The following is a 22430-nucleotide window of genomic DNA, read 5'->3' on the forward strand; positions in this document are numbered from 1 at the left end:
CCTGAGCAGCTCCTCCCATCTGTGCCCTTCGCCCTCCCTCTTCAGGCCACGTCCGCTTATTGGAGCGTGGATCCACTGATGTCCCCTCTACCTTTGCTTTGGCTGATCTGCCTGCCTGGAGGCCCTCCCAGAAGACACATGGTATGTAGTAGGTGCTCAATGTATATCAAACGCATCCCCGTGTAGATGCTGACATCCCACTGTCCTTCAAGCTCAGCGCAGGGGTCACTCCCTCCAGGGCGACCCGGAGATCCCGCCTGGAGCAGGGACGCCTCCTTCCTCTAGGGGGCGCCACCGAGCTCGGATCAGATGGACGCGTCGCCCCGCCCTGCCCCGCCCCCCTTCCTCAGGGACCTTCTGGAGCAGCGGAGGGATAATTGCTCGCAGGCCCATGCTCCTGGCTGCGCCCAGGGCAGACGTGGCTAAGCGATCACAGCTCACTTTCTCGGCAAGTTCTGGAGACCAGGCAGCCAGGAGCCGTGGGTTGGAGCAGGCAGGAGGATGTCTCCTGCAGAGTCCTCGGTTCCCAGTCTGAGCCACAGGTTTCGGACAAATGGCCTCCGAAAGCTCTTTGGTGGCTGCCTGGACCCTAGACTGGGAGGCTCTTCAGGGCGTGGCTCTGACCCTCCTGGTCTGGTGCCTGCGGAACCCAAGGCGCTAAAATCCCTGAAGAGCAGGAACCTGGGGAGACGGGAGGCTGCCCCAGAGCTCCCTTGGGCCCTGCTCCCAGGTCCCATCCCGTGGTCTCCGGGGAGCCCAGAGCCTGGAATCCCAGACCATAGGCTCCTGCAGGTGGTTTCCAAAGCAAAAGTCCCAATGCCCGACTGCGCAGCCGCCAGGATCCAGGCTACAAGACCCCAGAGCAGCCAGAGAATGGGGAGAGGGAGGCAGAGAGTGGAGGCTCAGCAGGAACCTCACCTCCTGAGCCTCGGCACCCTCATCCGTAAGAGGGGTGGGCGCATCGGGAGGAGCCAGCGGCAGGCAGCTGGGCGGTGAGGTTGGGGAGTCCCCAGGGTGGCTGACACACGCAGACACGATGTTAACGTGATGTCCGCATCGTGCTTTTTATGGGAACCTCCCGGGGAGGCATGGAGCCTGCGTCCCTACCCCTGGGCCTCCTGTCCCCGGGAGGCAGTCTCCAGAAGAGGAGGGGGCCCTTCCCGGGGCACACCACTCCATCATCTCTGTGGTCCCATTTCACAGACTGGGAAACTGAGACCCAAGAAACAATGTCACCAGCTGGTCTCGTGCAGTAACAGTTGTGGGGATTTGAATCCAACGTCTGTGGAGTCCTTGCCCATGGTATCTGCATGGGACTGTCCCATTTGGTTGGAAATCTTCACCTGGATGGCTTCTCCCCCACTCATCCGCTATCATCAGTTTCATGCTCTGGAGACGTTCACAGTCAGTTGTGGAAATGGGTCTGGCGGATGGTTCAATTACTTCAGTATCCTGGGAAGAGCCTTTGAGCTGATCTGAGGGGAAGACTTCACAGAAGGGCTATGTTGTCTGGGTTTTGCAGCGTGAATAGGAGTTCGCTAGGTGGCTAAATGGAGGAAGGGAGGGCCAGACACAATCTACAGGTGGATGTGATGCTGTACATTGGTCACCTTCTGTATTCCTTGTCTTTTCCGGTGAAGAAGATGGCAGGGAGGGCCTTCTAGGCAACTGGATCAGCAGCGGCTAAGGTCTAAGGCAGGCGGGTTCAGCCAGAGCCTGAAGATCCTTCCAGAGCATTTGAGCTTTTCCCTGCGGGCAGGGGAGTCAGGGGGCTGTGGCCCAGTTTATCGGTTCACACGTGGATTCTACTTCCCCTTGTCCTCCGTGTCATGACCCCCGGCTGCTCTTGTCCAGGTCAAAGCAGAACCTGAGATGGGCAAAGATCAGCACAGACCCTTCAGCACAAGCTCCCCCAGAGAGAGCCTAACTTCCGCTCTAGGACCTTAAGCCATGGAGTCACAGGAGCACAGGAACCCACAATGAAGACCTCATGGCCCCGTGATTCTGAGACCTGCATGCGGCACCATTCATTCAGTCATTTACTTAACAAGGTCAAAGAGCCCCCAGCCAATAGTGTATCAGTTAGTTATGGCTGCAAAACAAACATCCCCAATCTCAGTGGCTTCCATTGAAAGTAACTTACTGGCCTGCTGTTTTCTGGGACTTGGAACATAGTACTGGACTCTGGGCTAGACTGGGCCTGTCCAGGGCTGGACTCTCATTCCATGTGCCTGTCCTCCTCCTCTGGGTCATGGAGGAAATGTGCTTACAAGAACTCATAGGATCTGTGAACCAGGTCTGCTGGGGTCACTCTGATGGCAATGGTCCTTGCCCTGGCTCAGGTCGGTAGGATCAGGAGCACCCAGACATGGCCACATCTGCAGTGGCCAAAGTCCTCCTGTGGGTGGGCAGAAGGTGGGTCCGCCTAGTCTCACGGCCAGCGTCCCTTCTCAGGTCCACGTCACTCAGACACCCACCTGAGAGCCTCCTTCCCCGGGCCGCGCTGCCCGGCCAGCTTCTGGAATGAGGGAGCGAGTCCCCCCTCTGTGCTCAGTGGCCACCCCCTTGGGGAGGGGAAGCAGATAGCAGAACCGCGCTATTTACAAGCTTTCAAATGGGTTATTGAATCATAAAGTGGAATCACAGGCTGTAACCAAATCAGCAAGGACCAGATTCAATAAAGTGCGGAGGGGGGACCACATCCCGCAGAAGCTTGTTAAAGGCGTCTCCTCGGCCTCCGCCGTTTCTTAACATCTCATTGTTCCTGGTGAATAAACCCCGCGCATCTGGTGAGTGGCTGCCGCTATCAATCCCATATGTGGTTTATGGGGGAGGAAAAGCCATCAGTAGGTGCCACTGAGACCTCAGGAGGGATCCATGGGTGCTTCCTCCCCCGTGGTTGAGCAGCCAGGCTGAGGCTCTGTCCCTGGCCACCAACGCGGAAGCTGCCGCCAATGCCTGGAAGTGAAACCAATGGCAGGCGCCTGGCCCCTAGAGAGGCCTGGGAGGTGTCCCTGAGGAGTCTCTGCCAAGGAGGTCCCGGGGGGCATCTGTCCTGGGGCTTTTCCTACCACTTGTCTCACAGCTGTCTCCTCCTCCCTGCCCACCACCCACCGTCCCTCACCTGGAGCCCCATCAGTGGCTTCTCAACACTTCTGCCCCTCCCTCTGGGCTGGGCCCTCCCTATGGACTCCGCCCCTGCATCCTGACTCCGCCCCTCCCTCCAGGCTCCACCCCTCCATATGGGCTCCACCCCTCCATCTAGGCTCCACCCCTCCATCCTGCCTCTGCCTTTCCCTCCCGGCCCCGCCCCTCCTCTGACCCCGCCCCTCCAGGCTCCGCCCCTCCCTCCTGCCCCCGCCCCCCACTGCACACTACAGCAAGCCTATCTTTCCAAACACAAGTCAATTACATGTCACCTCTGGGTGGCCCCTCCACCTCCCTCTCGTCCCTAGTAGTAGACCCCAATCCTTCCCGCAGAGGGTGGCTGGCCCAGGCGCCCTCTGCACAGACCCCACCCCACTCCCCTCCTGGAGCTCTCTGGGCCCAGGGGACCACAGGGACCTTCTTTCTGTGATTTGCACGCACGGTGCTTGGTCGCTGTGCCAGCCTCCCTTCACACTGTCTGCCTGGAAACTTCCCAGCCCGTGGCCAGACTATAGCCTGTTTGTCCCAAGTGCTCCTCTGAGGAAGGCAGAGAAGTTTGAGGTGCAGTGTGTGGGGGTGTCCCCCAGGGGTTCATGCACTGAAACTTAGCCCCCACGGTCATGCTGGGAGCTTGATCAACTGCAGTATTTAGAGGGGGGCTTTAGGGAAATGACTAGGATTAGATAAGATTGTCGGGTGGAGCCCATGTGACTGATCTCTGGTGGCTTTAGGAGGAGAGGGAGAGAGCCCTCACAGGCAGGCACAAATACACACTTGCCCCCACCTCTTGCTGCGTGGGGCCCCGTGCACACCTCGGCAAGTTGCTCTCCCGAGCTGAGCTATGCAGGTTTCAGACTCTAAGGCAGCTCTCCATCACTGTTATACAACACCCGAGGTCAACCTTATCAAGAGGAAAGGTTTGTTTGAGTTCATGGTTTCAAAGACTTCAGACCGTGTTGCTTTGGGCTTGTGGTGGCACAGGACCTTTTTGGCAAAGATGCAGGGTGGAGGATGCCTGTCACCTCAGGCAACCAGAAGCCAAAAAGAAAGAGGAAGAGATTGAGTTTTCATCACCCCCTTCAAAGGCCCGCCCCCAAAGACCTAACTTCCTTCCACTCGGCTCTTCCTTTTAAAGGTCCACTTAATCAATAGTCAAGCTGAGGACCAAGCCTTTAATAGTGGGCCTTTGGGGAACATTTTAAGTCTGAACTATAGTATCCTCCCAAACTGTGAGTTAAATAAACTTCTTTATAAAGTCACCCAGTTTCAAGTGTGTCCTTATAGTAATGGAAAACCGACAAATACAGAAGGCTTCCCGGGCCTCCTTGAACTAACGAGCATTCTTACTATATCAGTTCTTGAAGGGCCTCTTTCTTGGGTTCCATAGTTCTAAGATTTACTGGGTAGATTTTTCTGTACCTCCATCCCTGGGCCAGATAAAGGCAGGCTGCCCTCCCCCAATCCTCCTCCAGCCCCCACGGTGTCTCCAGCTCGCAACCCTGTGCCTGGCAAGATGCTCACGAATATTTGGAGAATGAGTGACGGTCTCCTCCAGCTCTGGGAATGGGCCGAGGAGGGAACCAGGCACTTCTGGGCTCGTTTCCCCAACCCTGAGATGGACTCACCATGTCCCATTCTCTGGTTCCTCCTCGTGACCTCAGGAGCCTCTGGAGACACCAGGGGCCTGCCTGCCCGAGAGCCAGGGGCCAGCATGGGGAGGGACCTGGTGCCCAGATGCCTGGGCTTCCTCTAGCTCCAGTGACCACCTGCGTGCCCCCTGAGCCCTGGAGACAGGAGGCAGGGCCTGGCACGGGTGGAGGGCCACCGGCCCCATGCTCAGACCTGCCGAGGGGTCGCGACTGGCCACGGAGCCTTCATGGAAGCCTGGAGGAGAGGCAGGGGGCTTTCTCCACGTCTTCTACAGGAAGCTGCTGAGGTTTGGGCTCCACCCCCGGGAGGAGCACCTCAAGGGCCTCCCGACTTTTCTGGGCTTTTCCAGGGTGGTTCTGTGAGCCGAGTCTCCTTTCCCTCTGTTTGACGTCATCAGAGTCACCCCTGTTGTAGCACAGACCGGCATCCCCTCCTTTTGAAGACCACATAATATTCCATTGTATAGACGTGGCACAGTGTGTTTAGCCGTCTACCCGTCAATGGACGCTTGGGCTGTCACGAGCTCTTGGGGATGAGGTTTAAACAGAGGCCTGATGGACTAGAAGGAGGTTTGGACATTCACGGTAATAAGTAGTGGTGAGTGCAGGGAAGGCTTTTGAATTAGGACCCTGGTTCAAATCTTGCCATGGATACTTACTGGCTGTGTGACCCAGGTGAGTCACTAGGCTTCTCTGAGCCTCCATTCCCCCATCTCTAAGACGGTAGAGAAAAGACTCATCTTCTCATGTTGATATGAGGTTCTGAGCACTGAAGACAGTGACTGGCCCAGAGCAGACATAGTGTGCTAGGTAAGTCTTACTAAGTTCACGGTCCTGCTCAGGTCTGTTCTGTGCAGTTGCACATGTTGTTTAACGTCCAAGAGCACCTGGTCCCGGTACTCAACAATATGAATCCTGGATACATTATCTGCTCAGAGGGGCCCCTTTGTTCCTGCCACACAAAGGCACCCTATGTGCTAGTGTGGCCTGAGCCTCAGTCCACAGAGGTACAACCCTGCTTGACCCAGGAGGACTGATAATGCACAGAGGGGCTCATTAACTGATCCGAGGCCACACAGCAGTCCATTGGGTGTGAGGACCTGGCTCCAGGCCTGAAAAACAGGTTGAGGAATTCCACAAAGAGCCCTGGGGAGGCTGTGGAACCCGCAGGCTGGGGTCTGCCCCTTAGCTTTCCTCCCCCTCTCCCAGTAAGAAGCGGAAACTGGAATTAAAAAAAAAAAATAGAAAGAAAGAAAAGAAAACCACTCGGTCTCCTTCCCAGCCAGGCCCGGCCACGGGATGGCCTCCGAGTGGCCGCTGACACAGGCCCGCGGTGTGGAGCCCCCCTCCTTCCGCGGGGATCGGTTTCCAGACGCCCTGGGCCGGCCGACTATTTAGTCTGGGTTTGCTGACCCCGGCCGCCTGGGCGCACTGCGGAGGACGGGATCGGGTTTCTGCGGGCACAGTCCCCTCCCGCAGCCCCCCGCCCGCCCGGCTCCTTACACAAACACCCACCTTCAGCCTGGACTTCCGGCCACGTCTGCTGGCAGGACACGGCCACCGGCCTCCAACAGCAGGGCCCGCTCAGGCCTCGAACCCCCAAACTCGACGGAGGGCACCCCACGTCCATCACCTCCCTGCAGGGCGGCCTCAAGTCCTTCTACCAACCTAGCCCCTTGCAGAGAAGGGCTGGCAGTAACTGTCCCCTTCCTCCGTATTAATACCTCTGCTAGGCACAGGGCTGTCCTCCACATACGGGGGTCTCAGGAGGTTAAGGGAAGTGCTGCGACTACTTCTCATTTTACGGTTGAAGGAACTGAGGCCCAGACAGGGCAAGCAACTTGCAGAAGGTCACACAGCCGGCAAGCAGAGGAGTCTGAATCACAGCTCGAGAGCCATCCTCTTCCACAGCAGAGCTTTCCATTTCTGAGTTTTCCTTGGTGGCGGGAATGGGAGACTGGGGTTCACGCATGTGTTCAGGCATTCTTTTCCTTCAGCACCAACGTGAGTGATTTTCAAAACAGCAAAACAAAACTTCATCCAACGGCAGATACCGCAATGCATGTGGGGGCCCATTAGATTGCCCTGTGACTGTGCGACGGGGAACCCAGACTCCCTCCATTTCCCCCTCCACACACACACCAGGGCCAGCTTCTGCAGACCCTTCCGTGCAGATTCTTGCAGGACGCCCCCCCCCTTATCAAATGCTAATATATATGCAGATGCACCATTTTATGGGGCTTTCTAAGCCATACATAGTTGCAATATTTGATTTTAAAAAAATCAATAGGAGACGTATTGCTTTGGTGATTGGGAAGAGAATAAAGATATTAAAAATTAAATCACATTTTAAAACATCCCCCTGGTTGGATGTTTTGAAGTTGCAAAGTCCAAGTTCTATTCCAGAAAGTTCCGCACCAGCGAAGCTGGAGTGCCCCTAGAGATGCTCAGACCCCGGTGGCTGGCTGTTGTGTTTGGCTGGAGGCTGGGAGGAGGGGAGGCCTCAGATTCCCAGCAGCTCCACACCCTCCCGCGGCCCCTGGTCGATGAGCATTGTACTGTGTTTGTCGACTCAGCAAAACAGGCCCGCCTGCTCCGAGTGGAAGGTGATTGCCTACTAGCCAATTAATTCTGATTTAATTGCTCAGGCTCTAAAACGCAGGTCTGAACAGCTAATCTGGTGGAGGGTGGTTAGCCTCACAGATGCTGCCCTACCCGCTCTGGGGAGCGGCTTGGAGAGGCAGAGAAAACAAGGATTCTCTGCAGAGCCCTGGGGTGTCCTACAGGGAAAGCGCCTCTGGCCATTGCGGGTATAGCCCAGAAAGTGGGGCTGAGACCTGGCCACCTGCATCACCCAAGGAGGGCACTAGAAACAGATGGATCCAGTCTGATGCGGTGGCACATGCCTGTCATCCCAGCAGCTCCAGAGGCTGAGGCAGGAGGAGGCTGAGGCTGGAGGATCGAGAGTTCAAGGCCAGCTTCAGCCACAGCGAGGTGCTAAGCAACTCAGTGAGACCCTGTCTCTAAATAAAACACAGAACAGGGCTGGGATGTGGCTCAGTGGTTGAGGGCCCCGAGTTCAATTCTTGGTATTCCCACCCTCTCCCCCGCCCCCCCCTCCAAAAAAAAAATGAAAAGAGGAAAGGGGTGGATCCTGTTGCAATCTGCAGCCTCACTGGAACAGGAGGCACTCAGCATTCTCTGATGGCCTCCTGTTTGCTTCCCTCCTGAGAGGGGCCTTCCCTACACCAGTGTCAGCTGCCCGAGGGAGAAGCTTTGCCTCATTCATGGCACAGCCACTGCCCACCTAGTGCCTGGCGTGTAGTAGGTGCTCATTAAATCGTGGTTGATTGAATGAGCACACTCTGCCTTTTCCTGTCCACCTCCTACCTGCAACTGCTAAGGGCATCAGGAGAGACCTGCCGGGGAAGAAGGGGCTCGGCTGGCTCAGGCCAGGGGCTGACTTGAACTGTGAAGCCTATGAATTGCCCACTTTCTTCTGGGACCAACAGCGTGTGTTCAACAGCTCCCGACCTGAAGACGGCTCATTACCCACCCGCTCCCCTCTCCTAGGTCTGTGCCTGGGGGCCACTGGGAACGGGCTGGTGGGGGGGTCCGCAGCTCGGCCCTGCAGGCCTGGAGAGGAAAATGATATATATCTAATCTCTGACCTTCAGATGAGGACAGGGATTAATCAAGGGCTTCAGCTGGGGGTGGGAGGGCCCGAGGGGCCTCTCCGGAGGCCGTCCTCACCCCCCATCCTTCCCAGCCACGCAGGGCTCTGGGGGTGGCAGGCCCGAGGCAGGGAGGGAGGGGGAGCAGGCTGGAGCCTGGAGCAGGGTGGGGACGGGAGCTGAGCACAGGGAAGACAAAAGATGGGGATGACAGCCCACTGGGGTGGCGAGGCGCAGGAGGAACAGCAGAGGGAAGACAAAGAGGGAGAAATAAAGGCTCAGAGGAGCCAAAGAGGCCTGCGCACAAAGCCAGGGCGAACAAAGGGTCGCAGCCAGCGGAAGACGCCGGAGCTGACAGGAGAGGAGGCCGGGGAGTCCCTCCCGAGGGCCCCCAGCCCGGACCCTCACCCCAGCCCCGTACCCACGGCTCCCAGGAGCCTCTGCGGCCGACAGCTGGGCTCCCTCCCGCCTCCCAGCGCCGCGCGCTCTGATTGGCCGGCCCGGCAGGGCAGCAAGGTGGCCACGCCCACCCATCTTGGCTCCTTGGAGGAGGCCGAAGCCCCAGAGAGTCCCGGGCTTCCTGAAGTGTTGAGAGCCACCCCAAGTCCTCCCTCCCCCTCCTTCCCGCCACCTAGAAAGCTGTCCAAGTGGAACAGCCTGCAGCTATTACAATAAACACCTCAGCCGCAACCTGCCTCTCATTTGCATATTAGCAGCCTTAATTCGGATGAAATATGCAAATGTATGCAAAATGAAATTCATCTCATAATGACACAAGGCGATTAAACAATTTTTATGCTTAAATATTCTGTTTAATGAAATCAAACAGACCTGCGCGTGTGACAAATTCTCCACAGCATGGAGAAATTAGTGTGGATATATGTCTGGGTGTGTGTGCATGGGCACGTGCGCACGCGCGTACGTGTGTGTGTGTGTGTGTGTGTGTGTGTGCGCGCAAAAAAATATATATATATCTGTATATAGAGACATATATAGATATGGATGCAAGAATATCAACCCACCAGCACCCTCAGAGCACAGCCTAGACCCGCTTTACCATTTTGTTGGGGGAAAAAAGTGTCTTTGATAAGCAAATGAATTGAGAATGATAGGACTGAAAACTGCTAAAACAAGTTAGGAGCAATCTGCCTTTGTCTCCTGCTCTGGAGGGGACCCGCCAGCCCCGCCCTGCGCCACCACAGTGTGGCCATAAGGTAGCTGTCCTCAGGCTGGAGGGAAAGGGATCGCCTGGGCAGCAGGGCGCTGGTTCCTGCTCAACCTCGGTGCCCAGGAAATGGAGTGAGGAGGCCTCTGCGCGCCTCCCCCCAGGAGGCTGCCGGCGGTGTTCCCTGGCCCAACTTTCTTGTTTTGCTCATCTGGGCAGAACGTGTTCTTGCTCTGGCCGCGGGGAGATGGTTGGAGGGCCTTTTTGCTCAGAGCTGTGCTCTGATAGAATCCATTCTGATTTTTGCCTGGAGGAGAAGGAGGAGGAGGGAGAAGAAAGGGAGGAGGGTGAGGAAGACAAAAGCAGGAAAGTGGCAGAGAAAGGAAAAGAAGGGAGAGAAAGAAGTATAGGGGGATGGGGAATCAAAGTGGAAAGAAGGCCGGAGCACAGGCAGAGATGCACACAGAGATGAGCAGATGAGTGTAAAAAGGGGGGGGGGGCACAAAATCATGGCTCACACCTTCTACATCTGCCTACATCTTCTTTCTTTCTGTACCCAGATCAGGATCATTATTGCAACCACAAGGAAGCTGAGGCCCAAAGAGGACAAGTCCCTGCCACCCTGCACAGATAGGTGGAGGCCTCACACTGAGCTTAGGGTGAGTCCCACTTGCAGTCAGAATGCTACATGAAGGTTGGAAAGAAGAACTGCTCTAGAATTCTTTAAGGGAGAGGAGCTCGTTTAAAAACTCAACCTTAGGACCTCTGCAATACTTGGGAAAAATAACTGAAGAGCTAATTTGCATAGGGGCCCTTGAGGCTGCTGGGAAAAATCCATTTTGAGATCAAATGGGCTCTGGAGGCAAGAGGTGCCCTGTCCAGGAGGTGCCCTCTCAAAGGGGCTGCATCGTGGTAAGGTCAATCTTGGGGCTGACGGGTCCTTTGCCATCTCCCAGATGCACGGTGCTTTGTAGGAGGGTGGCAGCCCCCCCGGGGTCCTAGTTAGGAGCCCTGTTGTGGGTGTGACAGTGAAGTTGGCGCTGGAGAGCGTACTCAGGACTCATCCTTCTTCTCTTTCCTTCTGGGGAAAGGCTCCCCCAAAGTGGCCGGAGTGCTCCCCCCCAGAGGCCCTGGACACCCTCCTTCCTGGAGGCAGAAGAGTCAAAGCTGAGGTGCTTATGCAGAAGGAGGGCGTGGCTTCCAAACCCCAGGTCACCCTTGACAGCTGAGCTCTGGGGGGTGCAGACAATTGTGGGCGAGGGATCCCAGCTCAGAAGGGTGTGGCTGGGGGTGGTGGAGTCTTGGATTCCATCTGGGTTTGGTGACCTCCAGAAAATCACTGGAGCAGGCTGAGCCTCAGTTTGCCCCGCTGAGCAATGGGAGAGTATCTTCCCGTGGTTCCTGAGACAGCTTCCGATCCCCCTTGCTCCCCGGAGACTCACGTTGAAGGCTTGGTCCGCTTGCACCAGGGTTCAGAAGAGAGGCTTTGGGGAGGTGATTGGATCACAAAGGCTGTGAGCTCAGCAAGGAACCGACCCAGTGAGAGCCAAATGGACCTCTGGGAGGTGGTGGACAATGGAGGAAGTGGGTCCCTAGGGGCAAGCCCTCGGGGACTATTTCTTGTCCCTGTGGCTCTCTCTCTCTCTCTCTCTCTCTCTCTCTCTCTCTCTCTCTCTCTCTCTCTCTCTCTCCCCTTTCCAGCTGCCATGAGCTGAGCCACTTTCTTCCAACGCCGTCTCCTGCCACGATGTTCCTGCTCGGAGCCAGCCAACCATGAGCCAAAATTAAGTCTTTTTCCTTTAAGTTGTTTGTGTTGGGCATTTTGGTCGGAGTGACTAGAAGCTGGAGCAGTCACTGAGCTGGCTGAGTGTCAAGGGCCGGATTGAGATTGAGGCAATCAGGACCCAGATGTCATCATCATAACAACCACGGTAACAACTGTGACCACTCCGAGCGCGTCTGCCACTGCGCAGAGCCCTCTCCCAGCAGCCTGCGAGGTCTCCTGAGCACCTCTTTCCGTGTTCCAGGTCGCGGGAAGGAGGCTCCGAGGAGGTGATTGATGAGTCCAAGGTCACATAGCAAGTCGCCGGCTGTGCGGACAGGCATCAAGGTATCCTGGCTCCGGGCCAACATCTGGGGAGCCACCTTGAATCCTCAAAGCAATTTCTAGGGATTCTTAGCCATTTATCATCTCGCTCTTCTCCTGGTTCTAAGGTTGATGGATTTTGAGACAAGGGCATTTCATTAGAAAATTAAGAGAAATATTTATAATTAATATTTCAATTATAAAAGATACCATGGAGAAGCCAGCCACTTCATCATGCCGCTGGTGACAGCCCAAGCCAGAGAGGGCACCTGGCATTCCTGGAAGTGGGAGAGTGGGTGGTCCCTTCCCATTGGCAGGGGTGGGGGGGGGACCTGTGGCTGGAAAAGAAGCCCTGTTCTCTGGGGTCCTGCCTCTGGGTGCTGTTTGCTAGGTTATCGGGCACCTGCTCGTGTCTGTAGTCGGTGCTGAAATGAGGAGCTTGGTACAACCGTTGCCGTTTCAGCAGAGAGTTGAGGATCCTTGCACATTCAAATTCCTCCACCCACCGAGCACCTATTTACTCGCGTGAGGCTCTAGGGGAGCTGTGGGGTAGGCAGAGCTGGTTGTGCAAGCGCGCAGGTGCAGCAGGGGGAGACCGAGGAGATTACAACAATAAATGTAAAGGGCACAAATCTTCCCCCATACAGGAGCAGGGGAGAAGTTCTTCATGCTCCGAGGAGGCAGCCTGGAGGACACTGGAACTAGGTCTAGCAATACAAATCGGATCTTGCCAGAAAGCAGGAAGAGCTTCCCAAGCGAGGTCGAAGCCCGGGTGTCAGCGGGGAGACCGCAAGTGGAGGGTCCAAGGCAGGATCACAGAGGGGATTGGGAAGAGCCCTGGGGGTGCGAGGTGGGCACCTGCAGTGAGGTCTGCAGGCTCCACGCTCTTCTGCCTGGGAGTCCCACAGTACTCCTCAGACTCACTCCCAGAGTCCCACTTTCCTCAGTTTTATGGATGAGAAAGGAAAGGCCTGCTGGGAGTACCTACTTACTCGTGTGGCCCTGGGGGAGCTGTGGTGCTGGGCGCGTGTTCTGCCCCAGCGGCTGGCTCTGTGTAATCCAGGGGCTCCTTCTAACCCGGAGATCCCCATCAGAGGCAAAGACAGGAGGGGGACATTATCCCCTATTTGGCATCCAGGTGCCACCTGGCTTCCCCAGCACCAGGAACCAGTGGCACCAGCCAGAAACCTAATCCCTTCCTCCCGGAAGCCCACTCCTTGGTGGCAGTTTCTTCCACGAATCCCCAGACCACACTCTCCCTCTTTGGAGGCTCTAAGACCCTGGCGGGGGGTGGGGTGGGTAGAGGCCGGCCTCCCGGTCCTGCCTCCCCTTCTGTGCTCTGTCCTGGTTTGCAGCCAGCTGGATGTGGATGGGTGGGGGGTTGAGGGCCTTTCCTGGAACACCCTCCAGTGCACCCCATGTTCCTATGAGAGCATCCCCCCTTAAGAAGGCCCCCCCCGCCGGGGTACAGTGGGCCAAGTCAGCACCAAAGGACAATCTTTGTTTTCTCACACACTTGGAAAGCATCAATCGTACAGAAAGAAAAAGAAAACCATAAAGCCGTCGCCAAAAACAATATCAACCGTCAGCAACTGGAGATTATTTTTCTTTCCTTCCAAAGGCCCAACTCCTGCTAGAGCAGGGCCATCGGATGTCAGCCCTGAGGCTGGACGGTGGCCCGGCCGGACAGACCTGCTCTCATCTTCTTCCACCAGCCCTGGCTCCTCTCTGAACCCCGAGTCTTCAAGGTCAAGGTTGCCATGCAACCCTAATGTTCAGGAACGAGAAGTCCCTGCCCGAGAAGGAAAGGCAAGGGGCTTGGAGGGGCTCCCTCTGTGGAGGGTCCACCCGTCGGTTACCCAGAGCCTTCGTTTTAGGTCAGCGGAAAAGCAGTGCTTCCTTTGGAACGAACCGAAAAAAATCTAAGAAAATCCCCGACAAGCCCCAGACTCCCCGACCACCACACTGCTGCTTTTCCACGGCAGGACAAGGACAGAAACCTGATCCTGGGCTTCGCGGGGTTGCCAGCGAGAGGGCCGGACCCCAGGCCCAGCGTCCTGCCAAGAACGTGGAGTTAATGGTTTGTGCAGATCCGCGGCCTTCCAGGGGGAGGGGGACCCACCGTGCCTCTGAGCGAGTGAGGGCCCCCGCCCCCGTCCCGCGGGGACCCTGGCATTCTTTGCCGTAGCATGGGGTCCTCCCTCGGCCCTGCCCGATATCTAAGAAGCATGAGAAAGCCCGGGCTTCGCGTGATCACTTTCCCAGGCCTTCATTAACTTGGAGTCCTTGGCTGATTAGCTGGAACTCTCACGGCGTCCTTTGGAGACTCAGGGGCTTGTCAAGCGAGAAAGATCCTCAGGCTCATCCAACTCCACCCTTTTCATCCACAGTGGGGATAAGATCAGCCCGTGGAGGAGAGGGAGTCACCTCGGGACACCCTGCAAGCTAGAGGTCCTACCCTCTCCCTGGACGATGTTCACCTCAGGGCCTTTGCACCTGCTGGTCCCACTGCCAGGAAGATGGTTTCTTCAGGCTTTTGTACATGGTCTTCTGTTTTATTTAGGGTGAGTTCCACTGTTATCACTTCAGGAAAACCTTCTTTGAAAGGTCCCCATGATTCTCTCCTCGTGGTGCCTGTGCTTCTGTGTCATCCCCTCCCCTTGTACATGGATGGGACCTGTCATTTGCTTCTGATCAGCAGCTATGGAAACAAGAGTGGGATGTCACTCTTTGAATTAGTTATACTGTGTGGTTAAGGTAAAGGGACTCTGGGTGGGCCTGGCTTAATCAGGAAGAGGCCCTTAAAACAGAAGGGCCCAGTCTGTTTTCTGTTGCTATAGCAAAATGTCCTCTGTTTTATGTTTTGGTCTGTTTCTGTTGCTATAGCAAAATTCTTGAAGCTGGGTACTTAGGAAGAAAAGAAGTTTTATTTAGTTCTCAGTTTTGAGACTGAAGGTTCACGATGAGGTGGTTCCATCTGTGTGGTCTCGGGGAGGAGAGTCGTGGCAGAAGCGTGAGTGAGAGGGATCCCCTGGTGAGGCAGGAAGCCAGCAATCGTGGGGGACCCAGACCTGCTCTTTATGAGGCCTGCCTCTCGGGACAGCTAACCAGGTCCACAAGAGCTGCTTTCATTGCTTCTGGGGGCATGTCCCCCAAGACCCTATGGTCCCCCACAAGCATATCAACGATGTCCATCCACACACGGAGGATCAAGCTTGGAGCACGTGGCTCTTGGGGGGACACACTCCAACCACATCCAGACTGTAGTGGGGTGCAAACACCCTTTGGGCTTAATCAGGGGAGGAACTGCAGGGGGCCTCTGAGACCTCAGGATCATCTCCAGCTGTAGCTGGACCTCCACTTACGTCACCACAGGAAGTAAATCCTCCCCATAACGTCAGAGAGCTCCCTGCTCCCAAGTTCCCCAGCCGAGCGTTCGGGTGAGGGCGCGCCGCACCAACCCTTTGGTGAGGTCTCACGAGACTCCGAGCAGCTCTGCCTGCTCAGGCCAAGCGGGTCTTTCCGCCCCCAGGAAGCGCTTCACAGCAAACTGCGTTGGTTTTAGCTGCAAAATGCACAGTGCTCGCCAGGCCGCTGTCCGTGACTAAGGGACCCGATGCCACTGGGAACCCTTCCCTCCTCTGCGACGCTGACTTTATCCCCATCAAGGCACTCGCCCCTCTGGAAGGGTCTTTCCTGAGCAGGACTCCACGTGCTCACTCTGCGTCTCCCCAGGGGTCGCAGCTTCACGAAGGCGAGGTGTCCATCCTGTATGCCTACAAACAGCAGGTGCCCAATAAGTGCTTTGCAGGGAATAAGCGAATGGATAAATGACGGCATAAAACACGATCCTGAAACAAGAAGGGAAAAGAGGCACACATTCAGCTGAAGACAAAGACCTGCCCAGCAAAACCCCCACAGAACAGCCACAACCACGCAAGCACCAGCTGAGGGAGACCCCTGAAGTGCCAGTCACCAAAGGTCGGGTACTTGTACTCCATGACACGGTGGCACAGACTGAGTTCACAGAGCCAGCCAGAGGATGCTCAGCCACACCGTTAGAACCTGTCTACGAGGCCTGGTCCGCCCGCTATCTCTGCAAAGATCCACCGTCAAGGACACCATGTCGGGCGAGGGTGTCCCCTTTCCCCGCCTCCTAGGGACCGCTCCTGCCTGAGTCCCCACCCTCCCACCCTGGTCCTTTGACGGTCCCTTTTTCCTGCCCGGAAGATCTGAACCAGACCGAGCCTGACTCCTCAACAGCCGAAAGACAGGAGTAAACCAGGGGGTCAGAGTGGACCCCAGGGTCACTGTCCAATGTGGTCAGGACCCACCTGTCCTCAGGATTGCCGAGGAAGGGCTGTTGGCCGATGAAGGGGAGATGATATTTTCTGCTGAAGGAGGCAAATGACTCCTCAAGGGGTGGGGTCCATGCCCCTCGGCGCTGGGGAGTGCAGGGGAGCCTGGACGGGCTCTTGCGGTGGCTCTGTCAGTAACCAACAGCGCCCAGGAAGGCCGGGCGCTTGCCCTCTCTGATCCTCAGCTGTTCGTGAGAGGGGGCCGTGGAGGGACTGGGGAATGAGATTCAGCACCGTGGGTTGTCCTGTGTGCAGTACGAGGGTACAACCAGCCCCACCGTCACGTGAGATTATAGGGTGTCCATAAAAATATATCAATAAGAAAAAAAAAAAAAAAAGAAGCAGCAGCAGGACTCTCTGAGGCCCGTTCTGAGGTTCCCTAAGGTGGTTCAGAGTTCTCTGGATCTCAGACAGCGGTTGACAGCCCTGTCGTGACCGGGGGAATGGGGACGGTCTCTGGGAAGAAGGGAGGGGCTGAAGCCTTTGGGGTCCCCTGTGCTGCAGGGAAGGGGCAGCGGGGAACACCCGGGGAAGGAGGCCACTCTGTGGCTCCGGCTGCAGCCTGGACACGACCCCTGCAGGACGGGGCTGGCCACCAGCCACCCAATTGCTGGGAAGAAACACGATGCGCGCCGGGCGCACACGTGTGCAGCCAGGTGTCCCTGAGGCCCCTCCCTCCACGCCACTACCCGACACGCCTCCTGGCAGGACCCCTGAGCCCGCCCTGGCTCCCCCTCAGTGTGTGCACTCAATACCTCAAGCAAAGCGCTGATCACATCAGATCACATAATTGCAGACCACGTCCCCTGCTCCCATCTCACCCAGAGCAAAAGTCAGAGCCTCTGTAAGAACCCACAAGGCCCCGCCCACCACTGCCCTGCCCCCAGCTCCTCCTTCTCCTCCCCCGTGTCCGCCCTAGAATGCACCCCAGGACCTTTGCACCGGCTGCGGCTCTGTCAGGACTGTCCTGACTCCCAGAGGATCCCATGCCTCTCTCCCTCCCTGCCTTCAGCTCTTTTCACTGAGGCCTTTCCTGGCCACCCCATCTAGACTCCAACACCCCTGTCTCCTCTGCCTCTTCCTCCCCAGGGTGGGCCTCACGAGGCTCCCGTGTCCTGGTTTACCGTCGGACCTGGGCCTTCCTGTCCCACTTGCTAGTGAAGGCCAGGGAGCCTTCCGTCAACCGCGGGTTCCCTGCGTCCCTGCCTGCTCCCCCCCACCTGTGCCTGGGCCACCTGGAGTTCCTTCAGTCCTCGGGCAGCACAAAGGTGCCTGTGTGGACTCCAGGGTCCTCGTCCTCCACGCGGGGACATGGAGGCGGGGAGGCCAGGAATGGTGCGATGCCGCGTGCCACAGGCACTCCTGCTCCTGCCGCCCCGCAGGCCATGAGCGCCACCTCTGGCCCGACCCTGAGCATATTTATCTGGGGTGGGGGTCCCAGCACAGGGTGCCCCCAGAACACCAGGCCTGACAGGAGCTTCGGATCCCAGCAGCAGCAGCGGACGGAGGCTGTCTTCCCCGGGCAACCCCACAGTCCTGTTCTTTTCCAGAAAGGCCATTTGAGAAACGAGTCACTAAATGCGATGTCAGTTTTATACCCATGTAAGATGTTGCCCATAAAGAAATTCACAAATCAGGGCAATAGCCCTCGTCCTCATTTTTGCATTGTAAAATGTGGTCTGCACGAGCGGATCTCCTTCCCTCGATGGCTATTATCAGTTTTCACAGCAAGCAGGCTGTCCCTGGGCCCAGGGAGCTGAGGGCTTATGGAATCCGTGGAAGATTTACTGTGTGTCTTCTCCCTGCCCCGGGGTAATGGGATTCACCTGTCTCAATCCTCATAAGTACAATTGTAAAGTCGCTCAACAAACCTTCAAGTGCGTGTTCTGAACCAGGCACTGGGCGAGACACCAGCCAATGTCCTGATTGTTCTCCGATTTTAGGCACTGAAATGAAAAGTCCAGGTGAATGCAGCCAGGTATGGTGGCCCACGCCTATCATCCCAGTGGCTCAGGAGGCTGAGGCAGGAGGATTGTGAGTTCAAAGCCAGCCTCAGCAAAAAAGTGATGTGCTAAGCAACTCAGTGAGACCCTGTCTCTAAATAAAACACAAAATAGGGCTCAGTGGCCCAGTGTCCCTGAGTTCAATCTCCAATACTGCCCTCAAAATAAATAAACAAAAGTCCAGCTAAATGCAATTGGCAAGGGCCGAGCTGGATTTGCGCCCGGCTTTGAACGAGTCCCCAATGCAGCCCTTCACCTGTTTTCCTAAATCTTGTCACCTGAGGTCAAATCAGGCTGATTCTGTTTCTTTGTATGGGGCAGCTGGGAGTCCTGAATGCTGTGGAACAAACAGGCCGGCCGTTTTCCAAATCTGATAGCAACTTTAAGGCCCCCAAAGGGATTCCGTTTCCCAGCCTCCTGCTTCAGTGGGGTCATGTGACTTGTCCCGGCCAACAGAATTGAGAGGAAGTGAAGGATCCCTTCCTGGTTGGGGGTTCGTCTCCCCCCCCCCCCCCCCCCCCCCGTCTTGCCCCATTACTAAGGGCAGTTCCTCGTGTCGCCTCTTGAGGATCCAGCCCGCATCATGTGACAGAAAGGCCGTCAGTGATGTCCTGGTATTAAGATGGAGACTTCTGGAAGTGAAGGACGCTCTCCTCCCCTGGCTCCGTCGTCTGGACCAGAGGCTGGAGACTGGGATGGGAGTCCCTGGGCACTGAGCCGCTCGGGAGCCGGCCAGCCAGGCTCGCCCGCTGCCTGTGCCCCGTCCTGCTGGGCCTCCCCTCCTCCCTGCTCTGCTCTGTCCCCTGAGGCCCACCTCGTGGGCCGCCCGCCCAGGCTCCCTCGCCCGCCCACTTCTTGGTGGGCAGAGCCGCTGCGGGGAGCCAGGAGGAACGGGGCGGTGGAGAGACCCTGTGCCCGCCGCCCCTTCCTCCCCGCTGGGCCTCCTCATCGGCCGTGGGAAAGTTCTGGAACACTTCTCCCTCCCTCCAACTTCAAGACCAGGAGTGTTGGAGCCAGACTGTCACCAGTCCCTGGCTCCTTGACCCGCCTCCCCAGGTCCTTGGGTCCTGCCCACCCTCGGTCACGCCCCCTAGAGACTGCTTGAAGGTTCTGTTCGCCTCCCACTGGGTCCCTGACCCCAGCCAAACGGGGTGGGTCCACCCTCCCTGCTGTGGAGCATCCAGCCACCAAGGTTTCCAGGCACTCACCCACCCACCCACACACTCATGGAGGCAGCGGTCCATCTGTCCTTCCAATCTCCATCTGTCTGTCCACCCGTCTCCCCCCTACATTTATTTATTTATTTATTTATTTATTTTGGTGCCGGGGGTTGAACTCAGGGGCCCTCGACCACGGAGCCCCGTCCCCAGCCCTACTTTGTATTTGATTTAGAGACAGGGCCTCACTGAGTGGCTCAGGGCCTCGCTGTGGATGAGGCTGGCCTTGAACCCTCGATCCTCCTGCCTCAGCCTCCTGAGCCACTGGGAAGAGAGATGTGCGCCACAGCGCTGGCTGAATTCTTCCTTCTTGTGCTCCTGGTGGCCCTCTGCATTGGACAGGACCCCAGCCCTGCCCAGGACCCGTCTCCTCACAGCTAGAAGAGAACCCCCTGTCAGTTCTTCTGATGAGCATAGCTACTAATCACACCAGCACCCAACAACAGAACCAGCGCAGCCACAGTGACAGCGACCAGGTACTCGGTGAGCACCCAGCCAGGTCCTTGGCTAGCCCCACTCAATCCTCCGTGCCACTCTGTGAGGGGGATGTCACTACTGTACCCATTTCTTCCAGTGGGAAAACTGAGGCACCAGAGGTTCAAGTCAGGGATGGGACAGCATTTTCTCTAAAGGGCCAGGTAGAAAACACTCCACACTTTGAGAGGCCACCCATTCTGCCGTCTTAGTGTGATCACAGCCAGGGGCAACACACACAGGCATGGGTGTGGTTGTGTTCCAATAAAACTTTATTGACAAAAGAAAAACAGAGCTGGACCAGATTTGAGCCTTAAGCTGCAGTTTGACCACACTTGAGTGCTGTGACTTGCTTAGTTTCCCATGGTGCGTAAATAGCAGCAGCAATCGGCACCTGGGGACACAATGCTGGCCTCCCTGGTAAGATTTTTTTCATAGTGCCAGGTTTATGAATGTGGCCTCAGAAAGCAAAACTACGTGGGCATGTGCTCAGTACCAGAGGAGCCCAGGTCTGTGTCTGGGGGTGAGGTTGGGTCCATGCATCAGAGAGGAGACAGGGGCTAGAGGGGAACTTGAACTGACTGGTCATTTTATTGGCGTATATTATATGTGGTTCATTTTATGCATCAACTTGACTGGGCTATGGAATGCCCAGATATGTGGTGAAACATTGCTTCTAGATGTGTCTGTGAGGGTGTTTCTGAGTGAGGTTAACATCTGAATTAGGAAACTGAACAAAACAAACGGACCTCGTCCCTGAGTGCACCTCATCCCTGAGTGGACCTTGTCCAATGTACTCAATCTCTGAATTGAAAAAAAAAAAAAAAGGCTGAGTTAGAAGGAGTCTTTCTCTCTGCCTGTCTTGGAGCTGGGAAATTGGTCTTCTGCCTTTGGCCTTGGACATGGGCTTGAATGACTCCATTGGTTCTCCTGGTCTTCAGTGGGCCAGCCTCCAGATTCACATGAGCCCATTTCTTATAATAAACCACCTCCCCCTTCTCTCTCTCTCTCTCTCTCTCTCTCTCTCTCTCTCTCTCTCTGTGTGTGTGTGTGTGTTGAGAACTCAGAGTAATCTCTGTCATGGTTTTCAATCGTGTGCCCACTTCGCAGAGGGTCTCTGGGCCTGGCTTGCTGCAGTGCTCTCTGCAGGATCCTGGCAAAGGCACCGCTGCACCACGATCTGCGCGCTCCGCAGGGCCCGGCCAAGGGGACACTGGGGGCACTCAGGAAGGCTTTCTCCAGGGAGGGCGTCTCCTTCTGGGTTTCCAGGTCTTTCTTCCTGGGAATGGCCTCAGGTTGCCTCTCCTGGGCTCCCTCCCACACACACCTCCTTGACACTGGCTGTCACTCCGGGGCCCTCTGTGCACATGCGCACTCTGCAGGCAGCTGCGTGGGGGATGCAGCCCGGGCTCCCTGCGCCCCTGCCACCAGCTCTGGTCTCCTCCTCTGCACCAGGGGTGGTGCCTCGTCCTAGACTGACCCCCAGAACCCGGCTGAGCCCTGCTCCTTTGCTGGCTCTCAAACTGCTGCGGCCCACACCTCCTCCTGTCTGTCGCTGTGAGGACACGACCATCACGTTCTGTCCCCTCTTCCCTGGGGCTGGCCGGATCTTGTTAATGTAAAAGTGAAGAGGGAAGCAGGACACTAGCCCCCCAGGCGTCCCACTGTCACTCCTGCCCTGGGGGGAGGGACACAGCTTGGGAAGGATGGAGGCAGAGGGCTGGAGCTCTGCAGAGTGCGCCCGAGCCCAGGGTCCTGCTGCTGTTAGAAACACGGTCCTGGTCCCTTCTCCACCCAGATGCCCACCCACAGGGCTCAGGAAGTAGGTGGCCCCAGAGTCCAGAGTGGGGTATGTGCATGGGCGTGTGTGTATGAGTGTGTGTGTGTGTGTGTGTGTGTGTGTGTGTGTGTGTGTGTGAGTGAGAGAGAGAGAGAGAGAGAGCGCGAGCAAGATCTGAGTTCCTGGCAATGCTCAGCCAAGATAAGGAAGGCGCAGCGCCTCGGGAAGACATAGATTAGCGAGAGAGCAGGGGACGGTGCGCATGCGCACACCGAGAGCCACGGGGAGAAAGGTAGACCGTGAAGTGGAAACCAGGGCGACATGAAGGGGACCTTGAGCAGCTGCCACCCCCCATCCTCTCGGGAGGGTACACTGTCACCAGGAGGCCAGAACAGAGACTAGGGAAAGGAGACAAGGCCAGGAGGGACCTCCCTTCCAGCTCGCTCGACACTCGGTGCTGGGGCCCATGGGGCCACCCCAGCCACTGGGCCTGCAGACAGCAGTGAGGGTGCCCAGGGCGCAGACAGGAAACGGGGTCTCAGAGCCATAGACACTTGCTTAGGGAGCCCCAGTGTGCCAGCCACAGCCGGAAGTGCACCTGCGCTCCTGTGGAGGGGGACACAGAGCTGAAGGGGAAGGGGACTGGTGAAGGAGTGGGGTGAGGAGATGGCAAGAGGGGGCCCAGCCCCCGGGGTGGGTGTCTGCCAGTCCCAGGGGCTACTGGGCAGGACTGGTTCCCACCTCTGCTCAGCCCTGGTGCCTAGAGGGTGTGGGAGACCTGGAGGCAATGGAGCCCCCGGCCCTGCTGGTGGCCCGGCCCCCAGGGAGCTGCACAGGCCCCATGAAGCCCAGCACAGGGCCCTGGCCACCTGCTCCT

Source organism: Ictidomys tridecemlineatus, unplaced genomic scaffold, assembly GCF_052094955.1.
Source record: "Ictidomys tridecemlineatus isolate mIctTri1 unplaced genomic scaffold, mIctTri1.hap1 Scaffold_213, whole genome shotgun sequence".
NCBI lineage: Eukaryota > Metazoa > Chordata > Mammalia > Rodentia > Sciuridae > Ictidomys > Ictidomys tridecemlineatus.